Source organism: Anopheles stephensi, chromosome 2 (assembly GCF_013141755.1).
Source record: "Anopheles stephensi strain Indian chromosome 2, UCI_ANSTEP_V1.0, whole genome shotgun sequence".
NCBI classification, from domain to species: domain Eukaryota; kingdom Metazoa; phylum Arthropoda; class Insecta; order Diptera; family Culicidae; genus Anopheles; species Anopheles stephensi.
The window spans coordinates 38,343,550-38,356,606 of record NC_050202.1 but is presented as its reverse complement, the minus strand read 5'-3'; the positions used below and the strand labels follow the sequence as shown (position 1 = coordinate 38,356,606).

At 38.1% G+C, this 13,057-nt stretch overlaps 1 long non-coding RNA gene across 1 annotated transcript; it reads left to right on the top strand.

Annotated features, from left to right (window-relative positions):
- Window positions 1-12,357: 12,357 nt before the first annotated feature.
- Window positions 12,358-12,959, top strand: LOC118503132. The gene is made up of 2 exons (XR_004905128.1): window positions 12,358-12,421; window positions 12,494-12,959. It is a non-coding gene; the product is annotated as an uncharacterized LOC118503132 (long non-coding RNA).
- The last annotated feature ends 98 nt before the right edge of the window (window positions 12,960-13,057 follow it).

The following is a 13,057-nucleotide window of genomic DNA, read 5'->3' as shown; positions in this document are numbered from 1 at the left end:
TTAACATTTATTTAGTAAAGTGGCGGACATGCAATACAATAAGACCACCTTGTTTTGTATACTTTCCGGCCTTCTCATACACACGCCTGACTATCCAGCTACGGGTGAATTAAAGAAAATGCAAGGCCGAGGCTAGTGTTGGCCGTACCGGTTTGAATCAAGTAAAAAAGTTCCGATCCTTTTTAGATAATAGCTCAGATTCGACACTTGCGTTCCGTTCCGTTCTTTTTCGAATCGAATCGACCTTTCCGTTCCGTTCTTTTTCGTACCGATTCGGTTTTTTCATTCCGTATCGTTCTTTTTCATACCGATTCGACACTTTCATTCTTTTCCATTCCGTTAAAATGTGTTCATTCCGTACCGTTCGCCTTTCGCAGAATTCTGGCAAGAATTATATTTTCAGTTTATTTTTACTTACTACAGTATGTGTTAAAAGATTTCTATAACATTTACTACGTTAAATTTTGTTTTGTGTTTTTTTTTGTGTGGTATATTTTCCTTGTGTTAGTGGTTGTTTTAGTTTTTCGATCGTTATCACATTGTAATATTGGCTAGAACGGATGTAAAATTACTTATTATGAAACTGCAATCTTATTGCAGTCTGCGTAGTTTTTTTTAAGGACTGTTCTTCTTCTTCTTCTTCTTCCTTGGCACTACAACCTTGAGAGGTCTTGGCCTGCCATTTCTGGCTTTCTGTGACTTAGTTTTACCCGTAGTAAGGTAGTAAGCCTTACGTACGGGGAGGCGGTCTGGATGGGATTTGAACCCCGGCCCTGCCGTGTGAAGACAGGCGCCGCTGTCGCCTCGGCCACCGGACCACCCCAATGCGAATGCGAAAGGACTGTTAAAACATAAAATTAACAGACAATAGAAAAGCATAACATTACCAGGAGAGTTGTTGCAAGTATAGGATCCGTTCAATGCTTAGATAATAGACAGTAACGCATGTGACATTTGTTTTGGTTTAAATATTGCAGCGCTGTGGACGTATCGAACAAAAAATCCATTTTTTTGTTCGTCTTGCTTGCGCTCATACAGTCAGAGTTAGAGCTGAGATGAGATAATGCTTTTGGTGGTCAAAAGACTTTGGAGCAGCAAATATGTGGTGGTAGCCGTGGTACTGCCAAATTAAGGTGAATTGAGTGTACTGTAATTTCAAAATATTTTCTAGTTTCTACATAGTGCCCAACGACACCCTGCACAACCAACACCCCCCCCCCCCCGCTCCCCCGTACGGCAGGCTACTTTCAATACATTTAAATAGATTGTTTTGCACCAACAGCTTAATGTTCAGCTCCTTTTCAAAAATGAACAAATTTCGTTCCGTTCCTGTTTTTTTGCGATATTCCCAACACTAGCCGAGGTTTCGAGGATATGAACCAAAAACAAAAGGACGACGCAGTTATGTAAAAGGGATGGATTTGATGTGTCAACACGGTTGTTAATTTAACCAGTACTTTATTATACTTGTTACCTTTGTAATACAAATTAATACTAATAGCGAGTTGATGACTTCCTCGGGCAGCACAACTTTTGCAACAAATTTACTGATTTTTAATATTGTTTTCTGATATTGAATGAAGATATTGAAAAATTAAGTCACAGCAAGCCAGTAATGGCAGGCCAAGACCTCTCGAGGTTGTAGTGCCAAGAAAGAAGAAGAAGAAGATATTGAATATGTTTATAAACTCCATACAATTTACTAAAAATTTTCAACGTTAACGAAACATTTTAAATCTTATGATTTAATATAGGTCTACTTTATTATTCTACGATTAGAATGGGTAACTACACAGCTAATATGCACCTTTGAAAATGTTTTGTAAAAAATATACAACATTTTATTTACCAATCTTATCTTTGACATTTGAACATAAATATAACAGATACAAAAAACCTTTCCTGTAATGTAATCATGTAATGAAAATAATTACACCAGAAACAGTTGCATGTAGAGAAAGAGAGGAAGGGATATATATATATATAGAGAGAGAGAGAGAGACAGAGTGAGAGAGATAGAGAGAAGCAGTGATAAATGAAGTTCACCATAACGAACAAAAATGTATGCGCACAGAAATTCACGTACCGGCAATAACGGCTTACACGATACAATAGCAAAGTAGAACACAAAATGATTACATGGGCTTACTACTATTTGCAACTTGTTATTGTCTTGGAAAATGATTAAAATTACTTCATATGAATGAAAGGGAAAAAATGAAATAGAAACAGCAACATGAAACAAAACCTTCCATTTGCGATGTGCACCATCGCATTTACGCATGGCATCCATCGTTGGTAAAAATGAGCGGCAGCAGAAGCTATCGGTGAGCAAAGAGCCTGGCAACAGTAAAGCAATTTTGTTAGGTTCTTCCACCAAGCCCTCGGGATCGTCCGTTTCCATCTACCAAAAGTTTATTATGATTATGAGTATTATTCTCCATTTCCGTTTTGGAAGCTGTCATTTCATTCTAGCAGTAATACAACAGGAATGGTTGGCAGGAATAATTCAATGGTTCTGCTATTCAAGGTTGAGAAAAGCGAAGGAACAAATTGTATAGAAACTCATCAACAATATGCACTGAGGGAGTTGAGTGGTAGGTAGTTTTTTTGGGGAGGGGAGTGAGAAACGTGGTAGGTAGTTTTTTTTAATTAACAGCGTACATCTATGAACCAGCAAACAACTCCAATTTGTACAATGCGAATGTCAAGGGATGAGGCAATCGTGTGCAAGCTTTAATGCATAATTCTTTTAATTGTAAAGATAGCTTGAAACGACAGAATCCTTGAAATTTTAACTATGATTGTTATGTAATTGTATAGTCTGGTCGTTCTTCTGTTCATCCAAGAAACGCAGTCTTTTCCTTTACTTGCTTATCTTCGCTAACTGTCACGAATAAAGATGGATTATAACGACGGTAGGGAGTAAGTGAATCGGCAGGTTAGATATCCAGATAATTTGTACCGACTGCTAAGTTCTTTAAAAAGCATTCTGTACATGACAAATAAAAACATTTTTCCATGCACATCTAAAGCACTAATCATTGCATCTATGCTGTTTCCAGTTCCAGATGTAGCAAAACTTGACCACGGTGTCTCCCTAGCCAGTTAAAGTTCCTGTCTTTTGTCTAGCACTCGTTTATATGTTTATGTCTGTATTCCTACTATCCCGCTTATTCGCTATCGCTATATGAGGTAAGCAAAGAAAACATTTAATAAAAAATAGAGTTTTTCAATATTGTAGTAAATCAGCAACACACTCCCCCCATTTCACACTTTATCCAACTCAGACTTAGAGCTATCATTTCTTACTTCTATGCATTTCAACTAGCTCAACTTAAATTATGATAAATGATCATGAGATTCATCAAATTAACCTATTTGTAAACTAATTAAATGATCAAAATGATCATGATGCATTTTTGTAACCATGTACTCATCGAGGAACACCCCTAAATCCCTGACACAGCTATTGCGGACAATGGTAGAATCATTTAATGTGTAGTCGTACACCAGAGGACAGCGGTTTATCGTGAACGATACGACAACACAGTTCTCAACGCACAATTCAAGACCATTCTCTGAACACCGGGACTTGAATGAACAGTGTGTAGTTTGATGGCGTAGTTGGTCGGACCGGTCTCGGATCGGCTGGAATAGCTTTGCCTCATCAGTAAACAGCAGGTGGCTCACGAACAGCAACGATCCGAGGTTGCTCCCTTGAGGCACCCTTGAAGAAGTAGGAATACGACTCGACATGTGGGGCCACCATTTTCACGCGGTATGATCTGCTAATCAGATATGAACGCATACAAGTCAGTAATTGGACGGGCGTACCCAACACCTGGAGCTTGGCGAGCAGCAAGGAATGCGGGACACTATCAAAGGTAGCTTTGATGTCCGTACATATCGCGTCCACCTTGGAGTCGGAGTCGATAGTCCTGTGGCTTAGTCTGCCAAATTCTACCAAGTTTGTGGTAGTTGAGCGCTTGGGGACGAATCTGTCTTGAGCAGTGCTGTGGTGATTCGAGGCAGCAGCGAGAAGAGGTTCGTACACAATAAGCTCGAAAACTTTAGCGCAGGCGTAAAGCGATGTGATGCCGCGGTAGTTGCAGCCATTGGATTTGTCTCCCTTTTTGTGCACTGGAACTAACCACGAGGCTTTCCAGCTAGCAGGATAGGTACCCCCAGCTAGCAGGATAGGGGAAACGTGTCACGAAAAATCTAGACCAGGATTGGCGCAGAGGTGGCACCACTTCGCTTCAGGATAGAAGGCGGAATCGCGTCCAGTCCCGGGGCAAACGATGGCTTGATACGGTCAATAGCTTTTAGAACTGAAGACGCATCAAAGATCGGCAAGCGAGGAGTCATGGCATCCAGGGTGTGATAGTCAACAATTTGCCTCGCCTCATTTACTTTCGGAAGGAAGGTGGCGGCGAAACGTGAAACAAAGATATCACAGACGCTGATGGTGTGTTTTCCTGAGTGTTGAAGCTGATGGAGTTAGGAAAGCCAGAGGATTTCCGCTTGGCATTGACCAAGTTCCAAAGTGCACGGGGGTTACTGCGCGAGTGCGAACCTATGCTGTCTAACGTAAACTAAGTAACGGTTCTTAATATAGCGCCTGTATAGAAAGTGCGCTACATTGTAGTTGCTTCCCAAAGCGCTGCATCTACGCGCCCGATATTCACGGTAGGCTGGTAGCCTTAGCCGTTTTAAGCCTCTGCAGCGTACCGTCGCTCCAGGGAGGGCCTCGTTTAGGGCGCTTAAGCGGCATATATTCATACCATCATATTAGCATATTATTATGCGGCATATTAGCGCATGTGACATAAACCGCGTGAATTCTTCAACATGTCGATTAACATGTACTTTTCCATTTACGACCGGATAGGACAGGTCTACCACTAATTGATCCATTTTACTAGCTTTTTCAATGTATTCTTTCAACCATAACCGAGTTATGTGGAGAGATAGGTGAAGCAAGTAGTTTGCTGAAAAAAGGATCACTGCTGGTCAAAATAAACCATGTGCGCTCCTTATCAAAATGGAACGAATGATCAGAGGTTTCTGCTGAGTATGGTTGCTCCTTACAGAGCATCGATTCATTCGCACACCATTAGTGTGGCGATCATTCATTTTATAATAAAACTGTTGCATACATTGGTAGTTAGCTCACGGAAAAATTCGTATCAAAGATCAATCGTCGTACTGGTGACGAGCAGAATGCCTCGCACCTCGCAGAATGCACAAAACCTCGCAGGATTAGTGAAAATATTTGTTCAGCCCCTCTGTTCGAGTTTAAATCATGACATCCAACCACCGTTATGACTGGTCATAACATAACCAGTTATGTTATGTTCTCGTCCATATTAAATTCATCGATTGATAAGCTATGGGATATATATGGGATATATTTTAATATCATTTGATGTTTCTGCTTTCGTCGTTGACATGTTGCTAGAACTGGCGTGACAACAAACGCTCCAAAGAGTCTTCCTCTTACTTGACACTACAACCTCGAGAGGTCTCCCCCTGCCATTTCTGGCTTTCTGTGACTTGATTTCACCTGTAGAAAAGTAGTTAGCCCTGCGTACAGGGAGGCGGTCTCGATGGGATTTATCAGCCGAGTGAAGACCGGTGCCATCATTGCCTCTTGCATCGGACCGCCCCAAAGCATGCTTCAAAGAGTAGCATGAATAAAAGGTGCCTTCAGCGGAAATTGAGGAAAGGGTGCCGTTAGGCTGTTCATACTGTTTTTAAACTTGTTTTAAAAAAGCTACCATTTGATCCTAGAAATAACAAATGCAAAAAGACTTGTTCTATAAACGTTTTAAAAATGCTTAAAAATTATTTTTTTCAATATGAGACAATAGTGCCACTCGTCGGGGGCAAGACAGCTGTCCACATTAAATAGAATAATTCAATGAAAATTAGGAAAATGCGATACGGTGTTCTGCTAATACACGTTACGGGCAAATGTAATTTACCAATTCTTCTAATTGCGGTGCGTTAAAATAGTTTAGCAATGTCCAGATTCTTCGCGTTCCTGAGCGATTCGTGTCACAGAAATACGCTTTTCGGCCTGCTTTTGTGGACTTAATCCGTTTATAAGTACGCTTTACTGTTAACTAGTGATTGAAGAAGGGTAGAATGTTGGGTTTCGTGTCCTAGTTATCGATTGAACCAGAATTCAATGTTCCGAATATTACAAAAAAGAGTGCAAATGCAAATGAATTCATTATACTTACGTTAAACACTAAAAGTATCTTCTATTATTTGAAAACCGACCAAACATAACAAAGGAAATATAAGGATCCTGTTCCAAATTTGGCTGCAAATATTCATCGTCGATTACCCTGGTTGGTATTCTATAAACAGGTATACTTTTTATTTTTTATTTTTATTTGGGTAGTTTTTATTTCATACGCGATGTAAGCAGTAATCACTTGTTGTTTTAGAGGGATCTGTAGAAGTTTTTTTTTATTTGTTTAGATCTATGGGAGTAATCGCCTTTAAATTTTAGTGAGCAGCAACCTTTTAGGTCTTGCCTGCCATTGTTGGATCACTAGAATCAATGTTGCCACGTAGTTGTATATTCAGTCCTCACTACGGAGAAACGGTCCGGATGGGATTTGAATCCCGGTTCTGCTGTATGAGGACCGGCGCCGTTGTCACCTCTTCCACCGGTTGGTCTTCGAAGTATTGTTCCTTAACAAAAAGATGAATTGAAAATAAACCATGCGTGTGTGTTGACTTGTGCTTAACTTATTTTGTCCCAATAGTTTTAGTGAAACTGATAGCAATTAAGTCAATTAAAAAATCTACATTTTTTCCAAGTTTTCCAAGCAATATACTATCCAAGTAGCAATACGGCCAGGCTCTTCATTATGACCAAAAAAATCTAATTTGCTCTAACTTTCTACCGCAAATTAACGATATTTTTTGAATATGTTTAAACCATTTTTAAAGCATACTACAGCCAATCGTTCCCCAATCAGCCAATATTTTTGCGTGTGACACAAGAAACATATAGAATATATAAACCTAGAAGTAGAAGAAGCATAGAATATTAACAAAATGTATAATTTGGTTAATAAGTAATGTTACCATAAATGCAATTCTTCCTTTCCGTTTAGCTTTCTAAAATTTGACTTTCTGTCAACTTCGGACAATTTCGGCCACTTAGTTACCAATTTTTGCTAGAAAAGGGCAAAAAGAGACGTGTGGAAAAAATATACAAGATTGTCTTACCCTTCAAAAAATCGAACCTACAAAGCGAACAACCATTGGATTTTAAAGTCTACAAAAATTTTCGTTTCAGGCACTGTATCCTTGTGGCAGCGTAATTCAAGATTACACTGTCGTTTTCGCTTCGTTTACCCCGGTCTTTATACACTCAAAAATAAGTGCTGTGACAAAATTCTTTTTTCCACCGTCAAAATATCGCCTAATGAGGATATTTATTACTGAGTGTTGAATTTGAAACAAACGCTTGTTAAAAGTCCAATAAAATAATAATAAAGCGATAACATCTTATCTTAACACGTTTTTCACGACCAAAAATGAATTACAAGGATTAAAAAACCATAAGTTTTAGAGTATTTTTTAAGTTCCATAGTTGTGTAGTCAATAATATATGTTTTCAATATTTGGATATAGATATAAAAGAAAGATGCATCTTGGTAAGAGTTTTTTTTTGGGAAGCAAAGAGCAATTATTTCTCAGGTACAGTAAAAAAAATCCTACGATACATGCATCTAGAACAACTTTGTTTGCATCGCGCGCATTGTTAAATTGTTGCACGAATTATGAACTTACTGGATACAACAAAGTAAGAATACAGTATTTGTACAATCATTTCATGAGTCCATGCATATTTCCATTGCAAATTCCCCGTACATTTGAAGACACATGAACAAAAGAACAGACAAAAGCAATACTGAGACTGAACAATACAAATCAGAATATAATCACAATCATTCGACGCTTCAAACCGTTAACACAAAAAAACGAATCCAGGTGGAAGCTAAAACCAGGGTGATGCAGGGGAACGTATTTGAAATGATTTCTTTTTATGCTCGCTTTAATCAACATTTTGCAGCATACGCTTTGTGAAATCAAAATGTAGGCATACTAACGTATTTCGTGCAACATGTGCAACACAGATGTAATCGTTGAGGGATGAATTTAATTATGAAAGTGAATGGCTGTATGTTGCGTTAATAGAGAAATGGATTGTTTAACCAAATAAAAAGCCGGGGATCATCATGATGAGAATAGCAAATATATTTGACTAGCATTTAAGTGGCATTCGTCGTAAAACCGCGCTAACATTTTCCGCTTAACACAGAGTTTATAAATCAATTTTATTATTATAAAAGTTTAATTTATTAATTAATTAATGATTTCGGACTGATGCCGTATTGTCAGTATAAAAGATTTATTGGTAACATTTATTAGTTTCGTAATATCGTAATATTTATAATTCATACCGCATAGCATAGCAGATTTCAAAGCCGACATGAGTTAACATGGGGATCAAGAAATAGAGAAAAAAGAAAAGGAGAAAAGAGAAATAAGAAAAAAGGGAAAGAAGGAAAGGAGAAAGAGAGAGAGAGAGCGAGAGAGGGGGGGGGGGAGAGATAAAAAGAGGAATAAAGAGTCAGAGAGGGGGCAGGGGGTGCTTTTTTCAATATCATACTTAAATTGAGTTAACGAAATTCAGTTGCAACAATATAACAATAAATAACGCTTTATATCGGCAGCAGTTTGTACAATAAACTCTCGCTCATATTAAAGGAGGAAAATTTTGTCATAGATTTTGGTAAAAACAACACCGTTGTCGGTGCAAAGTGGCAGAAGTTTGGTTGAGAACATTGGTTTTCTAGGACACAGCGTTAAAATTTGTTTTACTGTGTCAAATTTTTGTAAATTTCTTAAATGTGTGGAACACTCGTTTTATTACCATTTAATAGTCATTGAAAAGAACAAAATATTACTCGCAGCAGAGCAAAATGCGTGCAATGCACTATGCAACTGGCCCTATAATGACAATTCAAGTTTCACAGTTAAAAACATATTTTTTATGTTTTGCAAACATCATTCGTGTTCCTTTTTCATTAACTAACCACCACGAGCAGTATGCGCCAAGACAATAGGCAATGATGACAAGGTGCAAAAAATTAATATGCGTAAAATTCGCATGGATTCACACGTTGTTTAAGGTGCATTGCATTGTTGTAAGCATTGTTGTGCATGAAGCAAGGTACGAACTTCGGGTATCATGTTGCACGGGTCTTTTTGTACGGTCGTTGAAGCAATCTTCGTTTAGTGAAATATGATGCATTATGCCTTTGATTGTTTGCTTTAGCAGCTGATTTTTATTCTATTTTCAATGCTACGTACACTAGAACAATAAATAGTGGCATCTTTTCAATCTCTTGGTTATTTCCGTGATTATTTGCGGGCATAAAATAATCTGTAATAGTTATAGAAATAAATTAATAAAATGGTTATGTTAATAAAATGTTCAATCATAGATGAGTTTTACTCACGAAGAATAAGCGGGATTAAGCATTTTAAAGTACACGTACATCACAGACAAGGCGGTCCGGTGGTAGAGGCGACAACGGCACCGGCCTCCACACGGTAAGACTGGGGTTGAAATCCCATCTGGAGCGTTTCCCCGTAGTGAGGATTGACTATCCAACTACATGGTATCATTAAGTATAGTTAGCCAGAAATGGCATACTCGACGTAATAATAGTTCGTTAGACCACGAAGAGAGGGAGGTACATCATAGGTTTGTGTAATGTAATTCGCTCTATCCGAAAAAGGAGTTTTTTAGATTGCAACTCTTAAACTCACATTTGATTGATTCGGCATTCCAAATGTTAGATAAGAAGTGTAGTGTGCTTTCGCTCATAAATTATTTATTGGTTTATTAAATTATGGATGTATTTATTGATTATTTTAATTTTTTGCATGTTTTTAATAAGACCTATTGACTGAACTATTTAGTTGACTGATTAGTTAAGTCCTTCCTTCCTCCTAGACACTACAACCTTGAAAGGTCTCCACCTGCCATTTCTGATTTTCTGTGATTTGATTTTACCCGTAGCAAAGTAGTCAGTTATGCTTACAAAGAGACGGTCTGGTTGGGATTTGAACCCCGGTCCAGCCGTATGAAATCGGCGCTTCTGTCGCCTTTGCCACAAGACCACCCCGAAGAGTTAAGTTATCAATTTTTTTATTTATTTCATTTCTTATTTATTTTTATTTATTTATTAAGTATTACGGTCCGATGCCGTATTGTCACCACCGCATGTGGTGACTGTGAATTAAATTCACGAAAAGAAACAATTAACAAAAATAACTAGGCATTTCCTCCTAGTTATTTGCCATATACCGGGCATGCTCAATTGTGCAGGGAAGATGGGTGGTTGCTGTCCATTTCTATTGTGTGGGTGTGTGTGTGTGTATGTTGTAGGTTTTTTGGTCCGGATCTGTTGCTGTGGCTATGGCTTCGATGGGGATTGGTTCGCTCCGGTTGTCTATTGTAGTGTGTGACGTGGGTCTGGACTGAAATAAACAAGCACAGATATTTGGACAGTACAAACATGAATTTTTCTGCGTGCAATGTTCTCCAAGTAGCCCAGCAATGACACAGCCCGTGATCGACCAAATCAACATCGAACTCAAACGCGATCGGCGGATTCCTTATTTCATTTCTTACTTATTAATATTTTACTTAGTTGCAATAGTTAATTAATTTTTTTATTTATCTCTTGATTTATTTATGTATTGTTTAAAATTTGAAAAGCAGCAAGGAACGTATTAACTTTAAAAATGTATACCTGTGAAAACCAACATACATTTGGTGAAAAATAAATAGGTACTCAAACCGTGAAACAGTGAAAGCTGAAAATGTTTTTCAACCGTCGTAGCCGCAAGGTTTACACAGTTTACACAGTCAATCAGTCATTAGTCATCAGTTTTCATGAAATTTCGCACTGCCTCGACAATAAAACAAATTAAAGCTTATTTTGTTTCAAGCTGCTGTGCGCTCCATTGTTTGTGTACATGAAAATAACAGCTGAACTGGTCTATTTGCGAAAATCACGTCGCGTTTATCTTTCGCAAAAAATACATTGTTCGCGAAGGTATAGCGCGCGATTCTGATTTTCTTTTTGTATGGAGTTTAGGATTTGACCGCGGGAAAATCGCGCCAATCAGGTTCACAATAGTGACGGGTTCTCTGTAACACATCCACGGTTCCGATCCGGTTTCGAGCAATTTGATTCCTGGATCCGATTTTAGAAAAGAGGGAATCGTTAGTTCCACCGGGAACCTTCGGAACCGTCGGAACCAAATCGTTGTCGATCATTATTAGTGCGCTTGATCTCGCTGTAGGAGAATGGGTCGAAGATTTGTGGGCCAAAGTGGCTATGGGTTGATAATTTTAATGACGCATAAGGTTGACTTTGGATACGATGCCCAGCCAAATTGCTTGCGTGATGCATTACAATTCAGAAGGTTTAAAGGATAATAAATATGTTTTTCTTCTTCTTCTTCCTTCTTCTTCTTTCTTTGTGACTTGATTTCAACTCGTACCAAAGTAGTCAGCCCTGCGTACGAGGGAAGCGGTCGGGATGGGATTTGAGTCCCGGTCCTGCCGTGTGAAGACCGGCACCGCTGTTGCCTTGGCCACAGGAACGCCCCTAAATATGGGTTTTCTCCCCTTGCGTTATTTTGTTTTTATTGCATTGACGGAATGCGTGATTATGTGTTCATAGAAAAAAAATACTGATCTGAAATAGTAACGAATTGCATTTGGCAGTAGTTTTTGCACTTTTTGCTAATTCTTTTCTTCTTAATAGCGTCTCAGAATTGAATACTGTGTTACATTACATGTGACATTTCTATTGGTAGCACTTTCTACCACATCCATACATTAATAAGATTTTAATTGTAATGAATTACTATCAAGTACTACTTTACGTATGTTTAACATTGCAAAAAAAAATGATTATAATCATGTTATAAGAGCATCTAAAACATTATCGAGGCATTAATAGCCCACATAACCTCCTTACGACCACAAAGTCTGATATAAGTCGGTAGATTTTAGCTTGTACTGACTATCCGACTTTGTGGTCTTAAAGGAAAATTGGTTCCGAGACGTGCTATTTTATCTCATGTCGGCAAAAAAAAATTATGGGAGAAAAATAAATTGTTGAAATATTTCTGAAATGACTGGAAATGTTTCACCTTTTAACTGATTTTTGAATGATTTCATCAGCTTCGATTTTTTTTCCCAATTCGTTCAGTTGCCTTTTTTATTTATCGAAGAATGCTTTGAAAACTTTTGCTTCGTCAATTGACAATTGTAGGCGAGCTTTGGTGCATATTGCGTGGTGTAGGTTTTGTTGTTTATAAAAGTGCATTTTTGACTTAATTAACTATGATCTTGTTTTTCAATTGGTTGTAGTGAAATGTCACACGAAAATTACGCACGTTACTGGAAAAAGAGTGGCATTTTGTATAGAAGGAAAAGGCAATTAGCAGCACTCAGAGAACAGTGCGATTCTGTCGGAGTGTCAACCTTTGACCACACTGTTCATGGGAAGTTTTAGTCCTTCTTCTATTTGTCCTCTAGGATGAGATGAAATTGTGATTCATGTGCTGATATTCTCATTTATTTTTAGATGCGGTTGAATCTGCCATCGACGATACATCTGCCATCGACGTAGAAGACCATATCGCTTCTTCTTCTAGTTCTAGTCGGTGAAAATTACCATGAAATGTAGGTATTGTTTTTTATTCTTTCGACGGTGTCTTGCCCGCGCAACGTGTGTAAGAAGGAGAAAAAGCATAGCTTCGATGTGTTCGATTGTTGTGTCAAAAAACTTATCGAAAGTCAACGAATAAAAGTCTAAAAAATTTTGAACGAATAATTTAAATTGTTGATTTATTTCATTTCAAAAGTGGTTGGATGAAACGTTTCAAAACTCAGTTGAAAAATTTCGGGACCGTGAATGAAACATTGCACATT